The sequence below is a fragment of the Octopus bimaculoides genome, chromosome 16 (assembly GCF_046866305.1).
Source record: "Octopus bimaculoides isolate indiv1 chromosome 16, ASM4686630v1, whole genome shotgun sequence".
Lineage (NCBI taxonomy): Eukaryota > Metazoa > Mollusca > Cephalopoda > Octopoda > Octopodidae > Octopus > Octopus bimaculoides.
The window spans coordinates 44,923,255-44,949,565 of NC_142943.1; the positions used below are offsets into that span (position 1 = coordinate 44,923,255).

At 36.9% G+C, this 26,311-nt stretch overlaps 1 protein-coding gene across 9 annotated transcripts in view; it reads left to right on the top strand.

Annotated features, from left to right (window-relative positions):
* Positions 1-26,311, top strand: part of LOC106868966 (uncharacterized) — a 180,308-nt gene that overhangs the window by 52,706 nt on the left and 101,291 nt on the right. Inside the window, exon 2 of one of the 9 annotated variants that reach the window (XM_052973866.2) lies at positions 20,828-20,900. The exons of the other annotated variants lie outside the window; for them this stretch is intronic. The gene's annotated coding sequence lies outside the window, so the exon portion shown is untranslated. The remainder of the gene's footprint in view (positions 1-20,827; positions 20,901-26,311) is intronic. 9 annotated transcript variants of the gene reach the window in all.

Sequence of the window (26,311 nt, forward strand, 5' to 3'; positions counted from 1 at the left end):
CACACAAATATATAGTTTGCTATTTCTTTTTGAGAACTGGCCTGTATCATATTACACACCAGGGAATCGCATTGGGTGTTGTTAGATTGGCACTAAAGTCTTTGTGGTGAATTCAACTGATTCTACCACTTATCAATATTTACCATACAGGTAATAAATCTGCTAATTAGACCCCACATGTCTTGGCGGGCCTATAAAGGCTAACGACACTATAAACATTCTTTGCACTGACATGCCAAAAGTAAAGTACATAGCTTGCGTGTGTGTATATGTATGTGTGTGTGCCTACATATATGTTTGTATGTGTGAATATAATATATATATATATATATATATATAAAATAATTATGCTGATGATTTTCTCTGTGTGTATGTGTGTGTTATAGAGGTATAGGTGTGGCTCTGTCTCTTAAGAAGTTTGCTTCTCAACCACATAGATTCAGGTTCAGTCTCACTGCATGGTATCTTGAGCAACTGTTTTTCTATTATAGACCTAGGCCAACCAAAGCCTTCTGAGAGTATTGGGTAAATGGAAACTGTAAGGAGCCTGTCATATCTATTTATCTATATGTGCGTGTGTCCGTGTGTGTTTGAGTTTGTCTCCTTGTTCTGTCACTGCAATAGTTATGAACGAATGTCAATGTCTTACATGCGTTATCATTCATTGAGTCTTCTTTGAAAACCTGTCTGGTTATGAGGAAACATTGAGGAAATGTTGATAAAGGTGAGAGTTGATAAAGGAAGAGCACCTGTGTCAAACTCTGTCAACCCATGCAAGCATGGAAGAAAGAATTTTAACATCTGTCCATTGTCTTAACAATGATGATGATTATATATATATATATATATATATATATATAATCATCATCATTGTTAAGACAATGGACAGATGTTAAAATTATATATATATATATATATTCTCATCACCTAATGTCTGCCTGGAAGACTGTGTAGTACTCCAATGTTTGTTTTGGCATGGGTTTTGTGGCTGGGAGCCCTTCTTAATGTCAACCACCTTATGAAGTTCCTGGCAACAACTTGTGAGGTCACTTACAACTTGCAAGATTAAAGGGGCTCCTATAACTGAAGAAAAATATGAGAGAGAGGGAGAGAGTAATAAAATAGATACTGTTGGGGGAGAGATTATGGAAGAGCAAGAGAAAGGAAAGGGATTTTTGTTTGTGGTTAGTGAGAAGTGGTGGTTGAGTTATAAGAATTGTAGACTGTGTAATACAATAACAAACTCTGTCCTCATAAGCATTGAGTTCTTCTTTGATGTGCAGACATCTTAGCTCTATAACTAATGATGCTTGTATGATACAGGTATGTATATGTACAGGAGTTGGACAAAATAATGGAAACACCTAGCATTATAGCATCATAATTTTGAAATATCTATAAAACCGTCAAAAATTTGTTTACTCTTATGTTTTTTGATTTATTATTAGTGTTGCTTAATGTTTTGCTAAAAATTGATGCTTCTTTTCTGATATAATCAGAAAAAGGTAATTAAAATTCATTTAAATGACAGATCTATTGGACTTTCAAAGAGGCCAAATTGTTGGTACTCATATGGCAGGCGCTAGCATAATGAAAACAGCCAAAATGTTTCGTGTATCAAGAAGTACTGTCTCAAAAGTAATGACAGCCTTTGAGAAAAGGGGAAAAACCTTTTCGAAACAAGGCTCTAGAAGAAAACCAAGACTTTCAGATAGGAACTGTTGGACTCTTATGTGAATTGTTAGAAAAGATCACAAAAGTACAGCTCCCAAAATTACTGCAGAGCTTAATGACCACCTCGAGAACCCAGTTTCCTCAAAAACTGTTTGCTGGGAGCTGTACAAAGGTAAATTTCACCGGAGGGCTGCAATCAGGAAACCACTACTTTCAAAAACAAACGTTGCAAAGCATTTAGAGTGGAGTAAAAACGTACAGAATTGGTTCCTAAAGCAGTGGGAGAATGTTATTTTCTCAGACGAGTCATCCTTTACCTTATTTCCGACCACCGACCGAGTATATGTGTAGAGACAGCCAAAAGAAGCATTTGACCCAGACTGCCTTCTTCCAACTGTTAAATGTGGAGGAGGATCTGTGATGATCGGGAGGGGGGGCTATATCTTGGAAATCCGCCAGCCCAATGGCTTTCCTTCATGGTAGCTTGCACTGGGTACATCTTATGGAGTTTCTACCTATGCCTTTCCTACAGATTGAGCAAGGTCATCTACCTGAAGGGATTTGTGAAACAATTAATAAATAATTTGAATGCATAATTTCAGATTTAAATATATTTTAATGATTATAGGGGTGTCTATTTATTTCTGTCATGTGTGTGTGTGTGTGTGTGTGTGTGTGTGTGTATATATATATATATATATATATATATATGTATATAAAATCATAGGCACAGGTGTGTCTGTCTAATTAAGAAGCTTGCTTCCTACTCATGTGGTCTTGTCTTCAGTCCAACTGTGCTACATCTTGGTCGAGTGTCGTCTATAGCTTTATGCCAACCAAAGCCTTCTGAGTAGATTTGATTGGCAAGTAATGAAAGAAATCTGTCGTGTGTTATGTCATCATGAGTATGTATATATATTTATATGTATGTATGTACCCTTTTTCTGATATCATGTAGTGGATGTAAAGTGAATAGCTTCCATACAAGTGATGTTTGTTTCCAATGGGAAAATTGATCTTGCTTGGAAGCTGGTGAGGTTTACCAGTGAAAAGGGCATCCATCCAAACAAAATTCTGTCTGATCCATAACAAACATGGAGAAATGAAATTTAAATGATGATGATACGCAATACCTAAGTAAACATGTTTGTGTCTAGATATGTATATGTTCATGCTTGATACATACGTAGACACACATACATGTGTATGTATGTGTGTGTGATGTATGTATATAGTTCTTTTGAAAGTGTGTCAAGTAGCTACTATATGGTGTCAGTAATCATAGCATTGTTTCTTATGAAGTGTAGTGTTATTTTTATTGGAGATAAGGGGGGCAGTGGAGGATGAAAGAGATCACACACATACACATGCACACTCTCATACATACATACATACATACATACATACAATTGATTTCCCCCTAACTCTCACTCCACATATTTTTGATATTTATTTCATCATGCACTGGATTTATGTAAGACAAAGACTTCCATTGTGTGCTGAAAGTATATCTTTTTTCCATACCCCGACCGCCACTCCTCATCTCTAGTTTGTTGTAAGGCAAATATGACACCCCTTCCCCTTTTAGCTTACATCACAACTATGAGATACTGTGTTCAAACCCAATGTGTGTCACCTTGCGCAAACTGTCTCCTACCTGCCTACTGTGGCCTTGGGCTGAGCAGTGTGTCGTGGCATTTGATGGATGGAAACTGTACAGAAACCCGTGTGTGTGTGTGTATACGTGTGTTTTTATATATATTTGTGTATATGTATATATATATATATATGCATGTGTGTACGTATATGTATGTGTATATATGCATGTGTGTACATATATGTATGTGTATATATGCATGTGTGTACATATATGTATGTGTATATATGCATGTGTGTACATATATGTATGTGTATGTATGCATGTGTGTACATATATGTATGTATGTGTATGTATGCATATATCTATATACGTGTATGTGTGTGTATGCTGTTATCCTCCATATGTATGACCTTATGATTATGTCAGAATGGAATATAATATATATTCATCTTGAGAATAGGGTAGAATTTTCTAAGTGCCAGTGCTAGTGTATTGAATCTATACCCAGTGTATGATTGGTTCTTGCTCAGTAACACACCCCAACCTCTTAGGTTTCATGTTTTTATTTTTTTTTTCTGTAGTCATTTAAGGAGAACACCAGCCACATTGATGTCACTGGTCTTGGTGGACCTGCAAAGATAATAAGCACCGGCCCTCATTCAGATAAAACCCTTTAAAACAAAATACCTCAATAATTACAGCTGAGTTTTTGAGATTTACTCATTGTGTCTTCCTTTAACCTATAACCTTTTAATCTTGTGGCCTAATAAACATCAGGAAAAAACATAGCATCTATATACCAAATGAAAGTGGTGAGGTAGCAGAATCTTTTGCACATTGGACAAAATGCTTTGTGACATGTCTTTTGATTCATTACATTCTGTGTTCAAATTCTGCTGAGGTCAACTTTGCCTTTCATCTCTTCAGGATCAATAAAATAAAGTACCAGTCATGTACTGCGGTTAATGCAATCAACTTACAACCTTCCCTCAAAATTACTGGCTTTTAATCCTGCAACTGTCTATTGTCCTGTTCAGAGGAATAATGTGATCTTGGTCACTTATTGGTCACTTATTGGTCATTTATATGCCATGGAAATCAGGTAACCAGCCTTATGAGTCCTCAGATTTGTGCCCCCCCCCCCCGCCCAAAGAAACAATTAAAAAATCCTGTATGAAATAACACTATTTCCCTGTAACGGTTTTTTTTGGGGTGTGCCATTGTTCACATGGTGCCATCCCCAAACTAGAAAATGTTATATTAGATATATTGTTGTCCTTATTGTTATTTCTGCTAATTACCAGTTTTTTACACATATTTATTGATGTTACAGGATATATTTAACATAGTTATGTATAATTAATATAATTATATATCATTTATAAGTGTATGACATAATTATAGCTACATTGTTAAGATGCTTGCTTTGAAACCATATGTTTGTGAGTTCAGTCCCACTATTCTGCACCTTGGGCAAGTATCTTTTACTATTGCCTTTGGTTGTTTTATGTCTTGTGTGTGAATTTGGAGGTAAACTTTTGGGAAGCTCATCATGTGTGTCTGTGTGTATGCAAAAGTGGTTCAAGTCATGTTGCATTATGTGAAATGGTAACTTAGCCATTTGATAAATAAACACTACACTTGAACAATGGAGTTGATGTACTTGATGAAAAATCCTTGAGAATGAAGCACCAGCCTCATTGCAGGTCAACATCTGAAACTGACAAAAGAATAATAACATTGTAATAATATCATATTATAATAAATATAATTACTAGGTCGTTATATATTTGATTTGCAGAATCAATATCAATTATTTCAAAAATACATGAATAGCAGACTAGCAGAGACAGATAGAATGTTTTAAGCTTTCCTTTCCTGTCTGGCCTATTGTCAGTCTACTTTCTGTTATTCTATAAGATCCACCTTCCATCACAGATTACAATGTGTCATCATTATCATAACCACAATTGTGTTTTCAACATCCTCTTGTTCCATTTTCCATGCATGGATCCGACAGAACTTATTGAGGCAGATTTTGCATGCCTGAATACCCTTCCTATCACCAACCCTCACCTGTTTCCCCAAGAAAGGTAATAATTCTCCATGGCCTGACATGTTTTTGCATAATATTGGAAATGAATGACATTGCTTGTGTGTCAGTGACAGTCATTTGCAACTATCACCATGTGATGTTAAGACAAGGAGAGACAAGCATGTGTGCACAGAGAGAGAGGCTTCTTTCAGTTTCCATCTACATAATTCATTCACAAAGCTTTGGTCAGCCCAGGACTATACCCAAGTTGCTGCACAGTTGGACTGAACCAAAGATGACGTGGTTGGGGAGTGAACTTCTTAACCATACAGCCACACATGTACCTATTTTGAAGAAAATCCCTGCTTAGTCTAGCTCAAAGTACTTACTTTTGGCTATCTTACATTGTGATTTTAAATTCTAATTGTGATCAATTGTTCCTTTCAGTTATCCAGTGGTAGTAAAACAAGATACCAGTAATGTACTGGGATTGATTCAGTCAACTCTTCTTTACAGATCTCAGATCTAATGTAGAACTTTGCTGGAGTTGCAAAAATGGTTGTTGTTTGTTTGGCCCTGGGTTAGCCATGATCAAACCGGACCATGATCAGAAGCATTCTGTCTGTGCTTACCCTATCTTATTTCTAGACACAATACACCCAGCACTACATAATCCAATGTACCAGGGTATAATTTGAGGTAGATTTGGTTACTATTTCTTGCAAGTCTAACAATCACTTAGAAGCATTTTCATTGTTTAAAGCTAAAGTAGTTGTGCTTAGAACCAGAGTTCTTAACTTGAAGAGATATTTTCAAGATTCCTGAGGGAAATATGTGGTTACCAGCAGGAAAATAGTTTTTATATTCAGAGAATATTTATTATTATTCTCCCTGGTTTTGCAAGATTTAATTACCTCTATATTGACTTGAAGCTGTTAACCTGAAATTAACACTAAGATGTTAATGTTAGATAATATACTCTAATGAGTATGTGTGGGGCAAAGGTAATGAACTGAAAAATTAATTGTTTAACATGTCTTTCCATATTAGCATGGGTTTTGATTCAAGTAGGACTTTATGACTAGATGTTCTTCCTGTTGCTGACTTTTACTTGTTTTTCAAGTGAAGGATATTTTTATTCCACTCCACAGGTCTGTGAAAATGTAGATCTACTGGTTGTAATTTCAACAAGAAATGTCAACATCAGCACAACTTTGCACAAGTGGGGACAAGCATGGAATGTAAGCAGTCATATACATTTGCATGCACACACATACACGTGTAAACACACATGCATGCATTTATATATCAATATATTGCCAGCTTTGGAAATCTGTTTTCCATGCTGGCATGAATTGGACAGTTTGATATGATTTAGCAAACTAAAAGGTTGCCTTGAGCTCCAATGCTAGCTTTGGTGTGATTTCTACCACTGAATGTGCTTCCTGGCACCAATGTATATCTGTATGTGTGTGTGTGTGTGTGTGTGTGTACTTGTGTATGTCAGATGAATGAATGAAGAGTGCTTCATGCATGCTCAGAATAAGGTTTTTTTTCTTTTTGAAACTGAAAGTTTGTCATATTGAATTTCTAATTACTGTGATTTTAAGGCACTGGAGTTCACAATGGCATGAAACTTGAATTGCGAAATAAATTGTCACATAAAAAGCACCCAGTACATTCTGGAAAGTGGTTGGCGTTAGGAAAGCTGTAGAAACCAGGCCAAAATGGACTATGGAACCTAGTGCAGTCCCTGACCTTGCCAGCTCCTGTCAAGCCAGCATGGGAAATGGACATTAAATGAAGTGATATTGACCCTTAGTTCCAGTTTAAAAAAAAAAAAGAAAAAAAACAGAAACTAGCCAGCTTGCTACTATTTTCATCTACCAAATCTTTTCACATGATATTGGTTGGCCTGTGGGTATAGCAAATGATACTAACTCAGGTTTCCAAGTGATGGTGACAGAGGTGGGGAGAAATATAGCTGAAGATAAAGAAATGCTAGCCTAGAACTAAACATCAAAGTTAATTATCCTGAGTTCACATTCTGCTGGAAGCCTTTATGTATCTATTTATTTTAATTATTGGGTTGTCATTCATGATATGTCACTTTTGTAGTCAAAGAAGGAATAATGATGTAAACAATAAAGCATGTTTAAATCTTAAATCTAAACATAATATTTTTGAAGCCATAAGCTTTTTACCAAGGTTATTATCCTTCTGTAATAATCTGCCATTTTTACTACAAATTCAGCAGAAGAGCCTATTATATCTTCCCTATTATTAAATTTTGTTATTACTGATATCAAGCTAAAAGTGTTTGGTAAGGTGATTCTCTGTTGATGAAATGTCAGGTGAATATGAACAATGCTACAACACTTCATTTTTTAAAAACTTTCTTAGCTTAGACCAGTATTTCTCAAAGTGAAGTATGGTGTGCGGCAGTATTTTAGACGGTTGTGGGTTACTTTAGAATGAGGATGTGAGTAAGTAACGAGTGAGTGAAGCTTGCACTGAAGTATTAATTGAAATTTTATTTTGAATTATATCATCATCATCTACTATAAGCCCACACTGGCCAATATCCTGTGAATGAGTTTGATAGAAATTGAAAGAAACCTGGTATGTATATATGTATACACGTGTGTGTGTGCGCGCACGCACACACACACACACACACACACACACACACAGGTGCTGTATGGTTAAGATGTTTGCTTTCCAAACATGTGATCTTGAGTTCAGTCCCACTGTGTAGCACCTTGGGCAAGTGTCTCCTACTATAACCTCAGCTCACCAAACCTGTGTGAGTGTATTTGGTAGATGGAAACTGAAAGAAACCTATCGTGTGTGTGTGTGTGTGTAAGTGATTCTTTGGATTTTGTAATCTGAATGCTAAAGCATTAAATGATGATGATGTATATATATAGTGTGTGTGTGTGTGTTATCTTGACTTTGCCTGATAGTTGTGCACAAGTGTCATTGTCGTGCAAGCAGTGTCATTCATTTCTAGTATTCTGCAAAAGCAAGTTTTGCTGCAGGGAGATATTACTGTGCATGGGAACAAGAAAGGTATACAATTGTTGAAGACCTACTGCTATAAATGATGATGATGATGATGAATTCTGTCAGTTTTGTTGTCAAAGAGATGTCAGATCTCTAGTGGAAGAATATTTACATGGGGTCACCAAGTTCTTGTGAATATTTAAAAAACAAAAACAAACAAACAAACAAACAATGAGATGTCCAGGCTGAATGTTCCAGAACGGCATCTGTTTGGTGGAATTTAATTTGCTTGTTTCAGTTTGTTGATTAAATTAAAACAAGCTTGTGTCTGTAATCAATAGTTGGCACCAATTGTCTAACCAAAGTCTTCGATGTTTCATTCTACAGTCTATTGTCTCTGTCTCTGCTTTATTTTACTACCACAATTGTAAACTATCATTTCAGATTTATTCTCAGTGTGTGTGTATGTGTGTGTCTTTGTATGTGTATATATTAAAATATAATATGTGTGTGTGTGTATTAAAGTGTGTATTTGTTCCTCTGTGTGTATGCCTTTGTATGTGTGTGTGTGGGTGTCAAAATATTATGTGTTTTTGTTCCTATCTGTGTGCATGTTGTATGTATGTGTGAATAAATATGTGTGGGTATCTGGATGTGTATATAATAATGTGTATGTCTCTCTCTCTCTCTCTAATATGCATGTGTGTATTAAAATATTTATTCATTCTATTGTGTGTGGGCGTCTTTGTATGGATGTGTGAATGAAACAATTTTATCAAACCATCTGTGTGTCAAAATGGTTGAGAGAGTAAGGTCTGACAACTACTATTTTTAGCAAGTTGAGTGACTGCATAGAGTAGGTGTTTCCAAAAACTCTGCCACACCACATTTGTGTAACGTATTCTCCACAGGTGGGCCAAGAAAATTTAACCTAAGGCACTAAGGCACTACATTGATTGATGCATTTTTTATTTGTCATTAGACTGTGGCCATTATGGGGCACCACCTTGAAGAATTTTTAGTTGAATGAATCAGTACCAGTACTTTTTTCTTCAGCTTGGTTATGATTCTATTGATGCATTCTATCAATGTTTATAGTGATCAAATGTATGTGCTGTACATTAGCTCACAATAGGTGAACAGTGTATCACACAGGTGTTGAAGTGATTGCAGAGCAACATGAGATGACAATGTTTTGCTCAAGAACACAATTGCAATCATGAGTGCAACACCCTAACCACTAGGCCATATGTGCCTTAATAATATGTGTGTGTGTACATATATATAATAATTTTGTGAAGTATATTTGCCACCTAAATGTAGCTAACCCTTAAGAGTTGATGCTACTGTAGCTTGTAGCCCCAGGAAGACACCTCCTCCAGCTGGCTATTGACACACTTTCTGCGTATTGACCCATCATCAGCATGTGACAACCACCGATTGGCGATGGGAAGTGATTCTTGATGCAAATGTATATAATTTTTCCAGTGACAAAAAGTCACTGATCTCAAAAAAGCAGAAACAAGCAATAATAAATCCCTGTTAGTTTCCAGTCCTTTGTGAAAAACATTCTGGCCATGCAAAATATTACTGGTGAGGATCAGTGACAGGAAGAGCATCTGGCCATAGAAAATCTGCCTCAACTAATTCTGTTCAACCCATGCAAGCATAGGAAAGTGAACATAAAATAATAATAATAATATATACATGCTTATGTGTGTGTGTGTGTGTGTGTGTGTGTGTGTGTGTGTGTGTAGATCAGTGTCTCCTAACCTTTTTTTCTGGTGCCTCACTTTTTAATAAAAAATCTGGTGCCCCCTCAATATTTTTTCTTTTTTATATTGAAACACGATTTTCAATTTAATTACCTGGCAGACGGATACCTCGACTCCATAGTGAATGGAGTTCACTGCTGCTTTTATAAATGCTTGACACTGGACAATAAATATTGAAACAGAAGAACAAATGCAGAACAAATGAAGATGGCTCACTCGGTATGCTGATTGGACGTAGCTACATCGACTCCCATTTAACTATAAATATTGCATGGTGATGGTTTTTTTCATTCCAGTGTCCAAAGATAGGCTTAGGGGTCAACAAGTGTGCGCTTGACTTGCAAAAATTTTCACATCCCATGCTAATGCACACCTCACATTAGGAAATACTGGTGTAGATACACAAGCCACTATATGTATGCACGCACACACACATTTATATATATATATATATATATATATATATATATATATATATATATATATATATATATATAATTTATATAAAGGGCATTAACTGTGTAGTAATGCCTCATGCTTCGAGGGACTGAATAAGTCAAAAACTACCAAAAAATAAGCAACTCGAAGCGTGAGGCATTACTACACATTACTACACAGTTAATGCCCTTTATATAAATTATATATATTTATGAAAAAAATGATGAATTTTTTTTCATTATGAGGTTTTTTCACGCTGACTACTTGATAAATTCTTATAAAGATTTTATCCTATATTATATTATATATATATATATATATATATATATATATATATATACATATATATATATATATATGCCTTCATGCATACTTATGTGTGTGTATATATATATATATATATATATATATATATATATATATGTATGTAGAAACATGTCAGTCATCATTGAAGTTGATAGACGACCTTATGCGAGGGTGTGTGTATGTATATATATGTGTGTGTTATCAATTTCAGCAATAAATATGTCCAACTTTAGAACAGTCTCAAACATTAATAACCTATATTGATTATTTCCAGTGTAACATTATGGTTTTGCTTTTAAAGATGTGTGTGTGTGTGTCTCTCTCTCTGCATGTGTGTATGGGATGATATTGGTTGTCTCTGTGCTGTGTGTGGTTGATCTACTTTCTATATATTTATGTGTGAGTATGTATGTGTGAATGGTTATATTGTGTGCGTAGTGATGATGTCGATATGTCTGCATTGTGTATGTGGTTGGTCTACTTATTACATATGTGATGTATGTGCATGTATGTATATGTGACTGGCTATATTGTGTATATGTGCTTGTGGTTTATATACCGTCTGTGTAAGTGGTTGATTTCCTTACTGTGTATGTATGCGTATATGTGTTTCTCACATGTATGTATGTAGATTTATCTGTATATGAATTCTTGAATCCTTGTGTGTGTGTGTGTGTGTGTGTGTTTGTCTATATTGGTTTGTGGGCATGAATCTATGTGTAAGTGTTGTTGTTTAACCCCAGGTCATCTTACTCTGACCAAACTGACCTTTAATTGATTAAAGCATTCCCACCACGACCATACTATGTTAGTTTTCAGGCAATGAATCTTGTATATTATCCACTACATTGATAAAAATCGATAACTTGGGTGTTGCTTGAGGTGAGCAAATGAATTTAACTGTTATTTCTAGCAAGCCAAATGACCACATAGACATTCATTGGTTCATTTGTTGTATCTGTGTATATGTATATACAGATAGATGCCACCACTACTACTACTACTCCTACTACAATACTGGATGTTGTGGATAATATCCAAGCTTTATTGGTGGTGGTGAACAATCTGTTTTTATTCCCACCCCCACTTCAACACAGATGCACCTTCAGACTTTACTGGCTAATCCCTTACACTCCCATCCACCCATCACATTTCTCCATCATCTCTATCTTCCATCCCACCACTTCCTGTTTCTTGTCTTTGCTCACATACTTATTTTATCCCTCCTACCTTTGCTTACTATATTCCCCCCCCCCGCTCCACCATACCACTACAGACTTGCTCTTTTTTTCCTTTCTTCTCCTCAAACTTGTTATATGTTTACATATCATTATATTAAGAAGGTGGTGAGCTGGTACAATTGTTAGTGCACTGGGCAAAAAATGCTTAGTCGTATTTCGTCTGTCTTAACGTTCTGAGTTAAAATTCTGCCGAGATTGATTTTGCCTTTGAGTACCAGTTATGCACTGGAATTGATATAATTGACTAGCCCCACCCCCTCCAAATTTCAAGCCTTGTGCCTATAGTAGAAAGGATGATTATTAAGGTGGTGAGCTGGCAGTAGCGTTAGTACACTGGGAAAAAGGCTTAGCCACATTTCGTCCATCTTTCTTTTGAGTTCAAATTCTGCTGAGGTCAGCTTTGCCTTTCGTCCTTTCGGGGTTGATAAAATAAGTACCAGCTGAGTACTGGGGTTAATGAATCGTCACCCTCTTTCCCCCCAAATTACTGGCCTTGTGCCAAAATTTGAAACCACTATTATTATCAAGGTGTCCAGCTGGCGGAATTGTTAGCATGTCAGGTAAAATGCGTAGTGGCATTTCGTCATTTTTACATTCTGAGTTCAAATTTCACTGAGGTTAGCTTTGCCTTTCATCCTTTTAGGAGTATTGGAGTTGATCTAATCAACTTACCCTCTCTCCCCTGAAATTGCTGGCCTTGTGCCGAAATTTGAAAATTTATCCTTTAAAGTGATAGTGTCTCCCTTTGATTGATGTAAACCCCCTGATATTGTCCTCCATGTCTTGGGCAGCCCTTGTGGCCAATAAAAGAAATCATCATCATCATCATCATCATCATCATCATTATTATTATTATTATTATTATTGATGAATATGAAAGATGAGCAGAATTGCTAGTGTTGGGAAAACACCTTGTATTTCTTGCAGCCATTTACATTTTGAGATCAAATCTTGCCAAGGTCAATTTTGCCTTTCATCTTTCCAGGGTCCATAGAATAAAGTATCAGTCAAGTATTGGGGTTGATGTAATCAATTTGACCCCTCCCCTCAAAATTGCTGGCCTTGTGCCAAAATTTGAAACCATAATTCTTCTTCTTCTTCTTCTTCTTCTTCTTCTTCTTCTTGTTCTTCTTCTTGTTCTTCTTCTTCTTCTTCTTCTTCTTCTTCTTCTTCTTCTTCTTCTTTATTGATGAAGGTGGTAGATTGGCTGGTTGATGTTAGAGTATCAGAAAAACAAAACAAAAAAAAACCTTGTGATATTTGTTCAGACACTTTATGTTCTGAGTTCAAATCCTACAAAAGTCAAATTTATCTTTCATCCTTTCAGAGTCAGTAAAATAGAGTACCAATTAAGTACTGCTGAGGAGAGGGGGATCAATGGAATCATTTAACTCCTTTTCCCTAAAATTACGGGCCTTGTGTGTAAGTCAGAAACCATTATCTTTATTATTATTATTATTATTATTATTATTATTATTATTATTATTATTATAGACAGCACACAGTATCCAATATTGTGATGTTGTTGATTGAAGATATTATGTCTACTGGGGGTTTGTACTGTCTGTCAAATCACAACAAGGACCTCAGACTGACAGTACTTTATGCAATATGTGTGCAGTTCCAAGTAATGTTGATTCTTGCAATACACCTAGATTGTAGGATATTTCTAAAGTTTCCAGATGTTTCTTCAGCTTGGGTGGTATTGAACCCAATGCTCTGATGACAACAAGGACACCCTTTATGTTTGACTGTCATAGCTGCCACATCTTGGTAATCTCAATTCTCAAGTCTCCATATTCATCATTCTATTTTCTTTCTTTCATAATAATGTTGATCTCTTGGCACTGACATACTGATTATTAGGAACTCTTGTTTGTCCTTCCTAAAGGTTACTATATCTGGCCTTTGGTGTTCTAACACCTTGTCCTAGAGGATTTTTGCTTTCCTCTTTTTGTCCATTACCTTTTCCCTTGTATATTGGTAACAAGCACCCGTTACTTAATATCCATACTTCCGGCATAGTATCCAGTGAAGGTTTTGGGCTACCTTGATGTGTCTGCACTTGTACTCTTTCTGTGCAAGACTATCACAAGCACTAGCAATGTGAGTCACACTTTTGATCCTCTTCCCACACATTCTGCAGAGGCTTATTGCACTTGTGTGCTATATCCCCCTTTTCACTGAGTTGGTAATCAATGCCTGATCCTGGGCAGCAATGATTAGGCTTTCAGTTTTCTTTTTGAAGTCACCCTTGCTGAGCCACCTCCATGATGCTTTCTGGTCTTTTAAGTTGTTACTTTTTTTGTTATTTAAGATGGTGAGCTGGCAGAATGGTTAGCATGCTGGGCAAAATGCTTAGTGGTATTTCATTCGTTGTTATATTCTGAGTTCAAATTCTGCTGAGGTCGACTTTGCCTTTAATCCTTTTGGGGTCAAATGAAGTACCAGTGAAACAGTGGGGTTGATGCAATTGACTACTCCCCTCCTTCAAAATTTCAGGCCTTGTGCTTAAGTAGAAAGGATTATTATTATTGTAGTGACCTGGTAGAATCATTAGGGCATTGGAGGAAAACTATTTTGCAGTATTTGTTTGGTTCTTTACATTGAGTTCAAATCTCATTGAAGGCAAGCTGAGGGCAAGGGTTGATCAAATTAAGTATCAGTCAAATACTGGGGGGTCATTCTAATCCACCAACCCCTTCCTTTTGAATTTTAAGCCCCTTACCGAACTATATTAGAAACACTTTATTGGTGAAGTGAAGAAATGGCAGAGATAGATATGTTGGACTACATACTTCATAGGAATTAGTTCTGTAGTTTTAAGGTTCACCTTTCTGGATGTTGTGGTAGTGCCAGTAGTTGAGTACCAATTATGTACTGGAGAAATTTTTGTTTTTGGCTTTGTTAAAAATAAAGGGGGCAGCATCCACAACCCTTTATGGAACTTCCATGAGTGATGTGAGAGAGAGGGGAAGGGGGAGGTTATGTTCAGACTAAAGATATGAACTTTGCTAAAGACACTTGAGGACCATGTGGTGGTGTTAAACTGGTTGAACCATGGTCCTGAACTTGGTAATGTATAGGCTATATAGTGGTGTTAAACTGGGTGACCCAAAAGCCATGTGGTAGTCTTAAACTGGGTTACCCAATGTCCATGTGATAGTATTAGAGTGGGTGACAAATTAAATCTACCCCACCAAGAGCAGAACCGCTCCTTCTGATGGGTTTCCATGCAATTTCTATCTATCAAATCCTATTGTCAAGGTTTTGACCAACCCAAAGCTATGATAGAAGATACTTGCCCAAGATGCTATACAGTAGTATTGAACAAACTGTATAGTTATATAATGAATTTCTTAACTACATAGCCATGCCTGTACTCCAAATCAATTAAATTGGTAGCACTAGTTCCCCACCATCACCTTCTGAAAAATGTTGGTCTTTGAGGTGAAAATTAATAATTATTTTTAGTATAATTAATATATTCCTTTGAGATGAAAATTAGAAATGATTATTGATATAATTGGTAAGGTGGTGAGCTGGCATGATCATTAGCATGCTGGACAAAATGCTTAGCAGTATTTCTTCTGGCTTTTATTTTCTGAATTCAAATTCTGCTGAGGACAACTTTGCCTATCATTCTTCTGAAGAAATAAAATAAGTATCAGTTGAGCACTAGGGCCAGCATAATTGACAAGCCCCCTCTCCCCAAATTTCAGGCCTTGTACCTAAAGTAGGAAGAATATATTGCTTTGACTGGGTTTCGATTTGAGGTGGGAGTGGTCAATATCATTTCACTTTAGTATTTCTTTTATTCTTTTGCAAGTATATATCTTTTGAAGTGTGGCCATACTAGGGTACTAATTTTCAGATACTTTCCTCCTTCCCTTCTACCTGTCTTGGAGGTCCTGGAAAGGGTTATGGGTATGGCACTCCTTCTTGATTTAAAAATCAAAGTGTTTCTAATTTTTTGCAGAGAAGTGGTATAGTCGATTCTGTGAACTTCAGTACTTGACTGATCCTTTTATCAACCTGGATGGGCAAAAGAGGATTCAGACTTACTCAGCAACATTGCTATGGATTCTGCCTGTCATTGATGATAGTGATAGCAATATTAATAATGATTATCATTTAATCACAATTATTAATAGTAATGATAATTATTATTCATCATCATCATCATCATCATCGTTTAACGTCCGCTTTCCATGCTAGCATGGGTTGGACGATTTGACTGAGGACTGGTGAAACCGGATGGCAACACCAGGCTCCAGTCTGATTTGGCAGAGTTTCTACAGCTGGATGCCCTTCCTAACGCCAACCACTCAGAGAGTGTAGTGGGTGCTTTTACGTGTCACCCGCACGAAAACGGCCACGCTCGAAATGGTGTCTTTTATGTGCCACCCGCACAAGCCAGTCCAGGGGCACTGGCAACGATCTCGCTCGAAAATCCTACAGGAGCCAGTCAGGCGGTACTGGCAACGGCCACGCTCAAAATGGTGCATCTCATGTGCCACCCGCACAAGAACCAGTCCAGGGGCACTGGCAACGATCTTACTTGGCTTGCCGGGTCTTCTCACGCACAGCCCATTTCCAAAGGTCTCGGTCCGTAGTCATCGCCTCGGTGAGGCCCAATGTACGAAGGTCTTGCCTCACCACCTCAGCCCAGGTCTTCCTGGGCCTACCTCTTCCACGGGTTCCCTCAACTGTTAGGGTGTGGCACTTTTTCACGCAGCTATCCTCCTCCATTCTCACCACATGTCCATACCAGCGCAATCGTCTCTCTTGCACGCCACAACTGATGCTTCTAATGTTCAGCTTTTCTCTCAAGATACTTACACTCTGACGGGTATTCACATTGACATTACACATCCAACGGAGCATACTGGCTTCATTCCTTGCGAGCTTACGTATGTCCTCAGCAGTTACAGCCCATGTTTCACTGCCATGTAGCATGGTTGTTCGTACGCATGCGTCATACAGTCTGCCTTTTACTCTGAGTGAGAGTCCCTTTGTCGCCAGCAGGGGTAAGAGCTCTCTAAACTTTGCCCAGGCTATTCTTATTCTAGCAGCTACACTTTCAGCGCACCCACCGATAATCATAAATTGGCAATAGGTTTAAAGACTGTAAAAAAATATATTAACATATCATAATAGTTTAATGTCCACTATTCCATGCTTGCATGGGTCAGATAGAATTCACTGAGGCAGATTTTCTATGACCAGATGCCTTTCCTGTTACCAACCTGCACCTGTTTCCATACAAGGTAATAATTTCTCATGGCTAGACATGTTTTGCATGGAAAACTGGAAACAAATATCGCTTGTATGATGGTGAGGCTTGTTTAAACCATCACATGATGTCAAGACTTGGGTACATGTGTGCATGCACATACACACGTTTATGCCACAGGCTTCTTTCAGTTTTTGTCTAACAATCCACTCACATAGTTTTAGTTGGCTTAAGGCTATAATAGAAGACACTTGCCCAAAGTGCTGGGCAGTGGAACTGAACCCAAGACCGCATGGTTGGGAAGCAAGCTTTTCAACCACACAGCTATGCTTGTATTAAATTATTACAGAAATTAAAATAACATGAAAAGAAAAACAAAAAAATATTTAAAAAAAAAATCCAAACCAATCAAACCCCCACACTGTGTCGACAATTTTAGAATTTAGTATCTCCGATGGAATTCTTGAAAGATCAATGAGTTATATCGTAATTGTAGTATGACTAGCATCGTCTGACAATCAATAAATAAGAAAACTTGGAAATGTGAGAGGAAGAAGAATTTAACATTGTTATAGAACTGGTTTTCTGTGAATGATAGGATTGATAGAGCGAAGACAGAACGCCTTGTGGTATTTGTTATTTCTTGTGTTGTGTTCTCATTTCAAACCCCTTCCTGTGTAAATAAAATAAAGAACCTGTCAACTATTAGTGGATGGAGTGGCAATATCAACTAAACCATAACTCTCTCCTACAATCTTGTGGGTTTATAAAAGAAATTTTTTTTTTTTTAGAAATAGCAATTTTATTAACATTTGGCAATGATTCTGTGTGAGGATAGTTACAGGATGGGCAGGATGAAAAGTAAACTTGCTGTTGTGAAGATCTGAACTCAGTGCAAAGACCCAGAACAAATATAGCTAAGCATTTTCTCCCCCTAACATTCTAATGATTCTGCCTGCTCTTATTAATAATGGTTTCTGATCTAGGCACAAGGCCTGCACTTTTAAGGGTTGGGAGTTAGTCGAATCTAATGATCACAAAACTCAACTAGCACTTTATTTTATCAACCCCAAAATGATGAAAGGCAAAGTTGGCCACAGTGTAATTTGAACTCAGAACACAATAAGCTGGAACAAATGCTGTTAGGCATTTTGTCTGATGCTCTAACAATTGTGCCAGCTCACTGACTTACAAATAATAATAATGATATCCTGTTTAATGCTAGTGATGCAAAAAAATACATTCAGTATTATTTACATTTGATGAATATTTGTCCTCATCTTGTTTGTTGTTAACACAACGTTTCGGCTGATATACCCTCTGGCCTTCATCAGGTGTCTTGGGGGAAATTTTGAACCTGGGTTCTCATTCCTAAGGTATTTTTTGATGTTATTATTATTATTCAGGTCACTGCTTGGAATCGAACTCAGAATGTTGGGGTTAGTAGCCAGCGCTCTTAACGCCAAGATTCCAAGTTCAGTTCCAAGCAGTGACCTGAATAATAATAATAATAATAATAATATCAAAAAATACCTTAGGAATGAGAACCCAGGTTCGAAATTTCCCCAAGACACCTGATGAAGGCTTGAGGGTATATCAGCCGAAACGTGTTAACAAGAAACAAGATGAGGACAAATATTCATCTAATGTAAATAATGTACATAATTCTTCATCTCTTAAATATAGAACTGTACATTCAGTATATTCTGTAAAGTGGTTGGTGTTAGGAAGGACATCTAGTTAGAAGAATTATGCCAGAGTGGAATGTTAGAGTATAATGTAGATTCTGCAAACTGCAAAATAGAGTACTTGTTTAGAAAGCTAGCAGCAGAGAACTTCTCGTGGCATGGCACGGCTTTTCTTGTGACAGAGGCAGGTTTAACTCAAGCATTCACATTATTCTGTCAAAAGTAATGCTTATTTATTCACATGGTTTAAAATTAATCAGGCATTATTTTGTAGCTTTGAGATTCAGATGAAGTAACTCTTAATTTTTAGAATGATATTGTAGTGTTGGTTTGAGAGGCTAGGTCTGGCCAGTTTGAATATAAAACAGGTAAAATATTTTGGCTGGATATGGCTGGTTTAAATGCTAAAGGGTTAAATATACTCAGTACATAATGGTGATAGAAGAGCATCCATTCAGAATAATGCATGTGTAGCCAAAAATAATGCCAAGAATAATGCATGTGTAGCATGTAGACTCAGTAAATCACAAAATTGGTTACCTGTCTAGAAGGTTAGTAATATAGAGGGGAGAGTCTAGTCTTCAGTGCCAGCTCACATTGATGATAGCAAGAGCATCCACTTAGAGAAACTGTGCCAATAATGATGCATGTGTAGCATGTAGACACATTAAATCACAAATTTGGCTACTAGTCTTGGAGAGCAGTAATATAGAGGGGACAGTCTAGTCTTCCTGACATAGTACTGCTTCTCAAGTGTCTGGACTACTTGGCCATGCCTGATTGTGAGTTCAGATCTTGTTCAGGATGCTCAATCATTGTCATTGTTTGTTGTTGTTTTGCTACAAGTCAACCCTGATGAAACAGATTTATGACAAAATATATTCCAACCATGATCATCCTGTCTATGTTGTTCAACATAGTGTGCTCCAGACTGCATTATTTACTGTGACCCTATTTCAAGACATTAGAGTGTAATTTACAGAGATTTGGCTGCTATTTCTAGCAGGTAAATTAACACTATACTTCCTCTTCCTCATGTTGTATGTTTTCAGTTGCAGTCTCAATACTTCAGTAGCCTCTTTCTCTTCTAGTTTCTGGAAAAGTATTGGTGCATGGAGAGAGATGATAGTTTAGCTGATGATCATCTGGGAATGCTTACAGGAAATAGATTGTCATAGTGTGTGTGTGTGTGTGTGCGCGCGTGTGCGCAGTAAATTAGTATCTCCCATTAGATCAGTTCCTTCAGACTGAAGCTAAACACCAGCTCCTTATCAACCTGTTTGAGGTTACCGATAGAGTAACCTACATTTATTTATATCTGGTAGTCAGAATTCAGTTTGACGAGGGTGATGGTGATCACACACAAACACACATACACATGCATATATATACACATATACATGAATACATACATGCATGTATATGTGCATGCACATGTGCATATATATACATACAGATCATTTTTCATGGTAAGAATTATTTTTACATACAATATGGAGCAATACAATTTGTTTTATTTATCTATAAACACCTCAACTGTGTGTATCTTAGTATCTTACTCATCTGTAATATATATTTTACATCCATCTATACAAGCACTGTCAGTTAATATATTCTATATCTATAGTACAGTGTGTGTGTATATACATACATAGATACATTCATTCATACATGCACACGTACACACACACACATAGTCCTGTCTCATTCTTATATGCTAAAACTTTAATCTTTCAAGCTACAATCTGAAGAAACTACTAAATGGCAAACCTGTTAATGTGTACCATCTTTGTCATTGCTTTAATGTTCTACTTTACCATTCTTGTAGGGTCTGATGGAATTTGTGGCATATTTTCTACAGCTGGATATCCTTCCTGCCACCTTTTCTAGTTTCAAGCAAGGTAATGTTTTTCCTATGGCTGGTCATGACAGTGATGCTCATTTACAATCACCACATGGTGTCAAGAAATGAACACACACTCACACACATACACATATATGGTGGGTTCCTTTCAGTTTCTGTCTAACTTCACTCCAAGGCTTTGAGTAATTTGGAGCTAATGTAGAAGACACTTGCCCAAGACTACATGGTTGGGAAGCAAGCTTCTTAACCACATAGGACAAACAAACAAGAGAAACAGTACTCAATACATAAGAGTAAATACTTTTTATTTTTTTAATTAGCAGAAAGTTACAAAAGGACAGAGAGTTTCATGCATGCCACTTATGTATATGTATGTGTGTGTGTGTGTTTATGAATGTGTATAGACACAAGCATAGAAATTGTTTCCCAACCATGTGATCTTGGGTTCAGTCTCACTATGCAGCACCTTGAGCAAGTGTCTTCTACTATAGCCTTGGGTTGACCAGTACCTTGTGAATGGATTTGGTACATGGAAACTGAAGGATGCCTGTCATGTATGTGTGTGTGTGTGTGTGTGTGTGTGTGTCTATGTGTAGCTTTATCTTAATATCACATGTTAGTTGTAAATGAGCAGTTATCTGTGAAAAAAATGCCTGACCACGGAAGTATTACCTTATTTGGAAACAAGTGAGGGTTGATGGCAGGAAGGGCATCTGGCTGTAGAAAAATCTGCCTCAACAAATTCTGTTTGACCCCTCCAAGCATGGAACAGTGGACACTAAAATGATGAATGCACACACACACACACACACACACACACACACACACACACACACATGCATGCATGACTGTGTGTATACATGTCCATAGCAGTTGTTAAAAAGTAATATTTAAATCTCTATTGTGTTGGACCTGATTCTAGTTGAGATTGATTGTGTAATCAATGTTGATGTTTATTTATGATAAAACAATGTTTAGTGAAAACATTCAGAGCTGTACAGCAATGAGAAACATTGGGCTTTTGTTATTTTGGGTTTGGTTCAGGAGTGAACTTGATTCTTTTCTACCTGTGTACCACCACCACCACCACCATTACTACTACTACTACCACCATCACTATCAACACCATCACCATGACTACTGTCATCAACAGCAGCACCATTATCATCAGCATAATACCATAACACTCCAACTACCACCATCACACCACTGCTACTTCCACTATTTTCATGAACACCACCACAATAACAATGATACTATTATCACTAACCCACCACCACCTCCACCAGAAGAATATGAACAACAGCAGCAATTCACACCATCAAACAGGCATAGGGGACTCTCAAATCACACCCTTCTGTCTTTCAAAATAAAGAAGGATGCATTATATAATGTAGTGCTGGGTATACATTGCCTGAACAAAAAAAAATTATAGATGATAGACACTACTTGAATGCCTTTGATTTGAGCTGACCTGGGGCTAAGCAGCATTAGTAGTGTCACCATCATCACTACCAATATTACCAAATGAACTCTATTTCATTCAAATATTTAAAATTATAGGTTGCAATTTAAGGGAAATTTTTGCTGATATTTCTTGCAAGATGAGTAGAGATAGACTGGATTATATATATATATATATATATATATATATATATATATAGATAGAGAGAGAGTAACAATTTTTTTTCATAGACTCAATCTATTATTTTGCTTGTGTGGAGACCCCAAAATCTTAAATGGACCATAGGCGTCATATGGTCTGTGGTTGAAAACCACTGGACTATATAGTATCATCTTCAACTAGACTGGACAGTAGAGATAGTGTGGTATGTCCACAGTGTCACTGCATCACAGTTGACTGACTCATGTAGTATTGTCCTCAAATAGATTGGACAGTAGAGAGACACTGTGTTGTTGTACTATGCTCAAACTGTACCAAGTCCTGACTATCACCTTGTACCATGGCAATTCACTACTGTGTGTCAAACTGTGTAATATTGTGAACAAGACAAAAATTTGGCATACATGGAATAATAGACCTGTGGATCAACCCTAGTCATTCAGTCACCTGTCTATGTGACATTGGTCTGTGGTATCAGTCTATGACATCGGTCTGCTAGATCACAGCTCACCCAGTGTTACACAACACTACTATGACCAGTACCACCTGTTACTTTTTTGTTAAATACTAATGATTGGCAATGAAATGAATAATTAGTTTTTATCCGAATGTGTGTGTGTGTATGTGTGTGTTATAAAGTATATTTTGAAGCAGAATGGTTGTAACATTAAAGTATTTATGTACTGACAAGTTGTGGACTTGATTATAGTATCAACATAATACTTATTCTAAATGAAAAACAAGAACAGGCCACATTCTGAATGAAAAACAATAACAACAAAAGTAGGCTACATTCCTTTACTTTAAGACTGAATGGTTAGTGGCTTGGGGAGGTACTCATTTATCCATAAAAGAAACCAATTCTGCTCCCACAAATCCATCATCCCATTGTCAGATAAATTTATAAAACATTGATTTAAAATATCAAATGCACATACCTCCTTCTCTCTTTTCATAATTTCAGATTCTTTTCACAAGCCCCTTTGTATGACATGTCAGTATGTTGAACATCTGTTGTCTGTGACACAATTAGAAACAAGAATTGTTGTCTTTGAAGTTTGATATTCTTTGTTTGTTAGTGTTTTCATGTGCAGCAGATGCTCAAAAAGTAAGTTTGCCTCTTACACCAACAAAAGCAGCATACATGAGGTTGCTTAACATACTACAAAATAGCAGTTAAAATCTTTCTTAAATCATACTCTCACCATTTGAAACCTGTTCTATGCCAACCCTGCAATAAGACTGCTTTATAGTTCTGCTCCCTGATTGTGTCTTTCCTGCAGGTATTGACCAGCAACAGTTTGAATGGAACATTAATAGCATTAACCACACCAGTCTCAGAGGGTCTTTTAGGCTTATAGGCACTGCTCCTTCCCCTAGACTCAACAACTAAAATGGAAATTAAAAAAAAAACAAGATCTCTCATTTCATCATTTGAACACACACACACACACACACAACACTGTTGACCTACCTAATCACCCAATACAGATACATGGCAAGGGGTCAGATTAGCAGATGCAAGTTATGGAAGCTCATTGTGTGTGTATGTGTACACACACACACACACACATACAAGGATAATAGTGACTTTTGAAATTTTGTCGGACTTTGGCGAAACTTCAAAATTGTCATCTTGATTGTGTAAATACATTTGATCTTTAGTGAAATGTATTCACTTATCCTTCAATAACTAAAACTAGCATAATACATATATATGCCCCCCCCCACACACACACGAGTGTGTGTATATATAATTTTTATGTTTACTTTTCATGCTGGTATAGCTTAGATACTGCTCTCTTAGATGAATTGGAGGACTAAATCTAACTCTTAAATTCCATTTTTGGCATGGTTTTCTATGACTGGAGGACCTTCCCAACATCACCCACTTTGCATGGTATTGTTGGGTACATTTTATCATGCTATCAGCACTAGAGAGGGTGTAATTTTCGTGACATAACTAAAAGTTTCTCTTGACCATATGTTGTCTCTGCTTGTAGGGTTATGAAGGCCTTTTAGCCTTGTTGAGGACATGACAGCTCTCCCTCCCTCTCTCCCCTGTCCCCCCTCCTTCTACTCCCCCCTATCTCTCTCTCTATATATATATATATACACATATATCTTCTGCAACATATATTGAGCACTCCTTTTTCATTTGTACAATATTTAGCAGTGTATCAACAGAAGATATACATGCCAGCAAGAAAATAAGTATGTTGAGCAAAAATACAATACCTTTGTGGTATTTTTCTTTCTGTCTTACACACATGGTGCAGGAGTGGCTGTGTGGTAAGTAGCTTGCTTACCAACCACATGGTTCTGGGTTCATTCCCACTGCATGGCACCTTGGGTAAGTGTCTTCTACTATAGCCTCGGGCCGACCAAAGCTTTGTGAGTGGATTTGGTAGACGGAAACTGAAAGAAGCCCGTTGTATATATGTATATATATGTATGTGTGTGTATAAGTTTGTGTGTCTGTGTTTGTACCCCTAACATCGCTTGACAACCGATGCTGGTGTGTTTACGTCTCCGTAACTTAGCGGTTCGGCAAAAGAAACTGATAGAATAAGTACTAGGCTTCCAAAGAATAAGTCCTGGGGTCGATTTGCTCGACTAAAGGTGGTGCTCCAGCATGGCCGCAGTCAAATGACTGAAACAAGTAAAAGAGTTAAAGAGTAATTACTTTCTTGTTACTTTTACCATCAAAAACAATGCACCAGCAATTGGCCTGTTGGAAATCTATGACCAATGCCATGATGGTTCATAAATGCACATGGTATAAAATAGTTATGATATTGATGGTGATGATGATGATGATGATGGTGATATAGCAGTGTTGATTGTCATATTGACAATGGTACTGATGGTGCTGTTAGTGACAATGATGGTGATGACAATGATCCCTTAATAATCCTGTAGGAATTAATGTCTTTGATTAATGATAGTGGATTATTTCTTTTATCCCTCTTTACTGGATCATCTCATTGGAAATCTAAACTGTTGGTTGCATGTGTGTGTGCGTGTAGTGATTGTGGGTTCACATTAGTTTGAATTGCAATTAACTGAATAAACTAAAAATATTAAAAAAAGGACTCAATACTAAGGGGTGGAGTAAATTTACATTATTTATTATTCAGTGTTGGTAGTTGTTATGCAGTTTCTCCTTATCTATTCAGGCAACTCAGGAAATGAAACTGACTAATGACTCATATAGATTCAACTTTAAATTATATATATCATAATGCAAGAGTTGTAAAATGTATTGGTTTCAAATTTTGGCACAAGGCCAGCAATTTTGGGGGAGGGGTAAATCAATTACATCAACCCCCAGTGTTCAACTGGCACTTACTTTATCAAACCTGAAAGGATGAAAGGCAAAGTTGACCTCAGCAAAATTTGCGCTCAGGACGTAAAAATAGATGAAATGCAGCTAAGCGTTTTACCCTGCCTGCTAATGGTTCTGCCAGCTTGCTATCCTAAAGTTGTAAAAATATATTTGACATAGTGCAAACATTATTTGATATAAAACTCAATGCATTCAGGAGAGTGAATAGATTTATTTATTATATCAAAAGTTCATAGTCTACTCTGAATTTTACGCTGGTCTGGGTAGGTCACAACAGTCAAGAACAACCCAGCCCGAGGTGAAACTCCCTCTCTTTGTTTCTGTTTCTCTCTCTCTTTCGTTATGAGTGTGTATAGATATCAATGTTTGTTTTTACATCAAGTTGTTATAGAGACAGTTTAACATTAAGCTGAAAAATTTCACGAAACTTTTTTATAGAGTACATGTGTGTTAAACCTTTATAAGAAAACTTTGC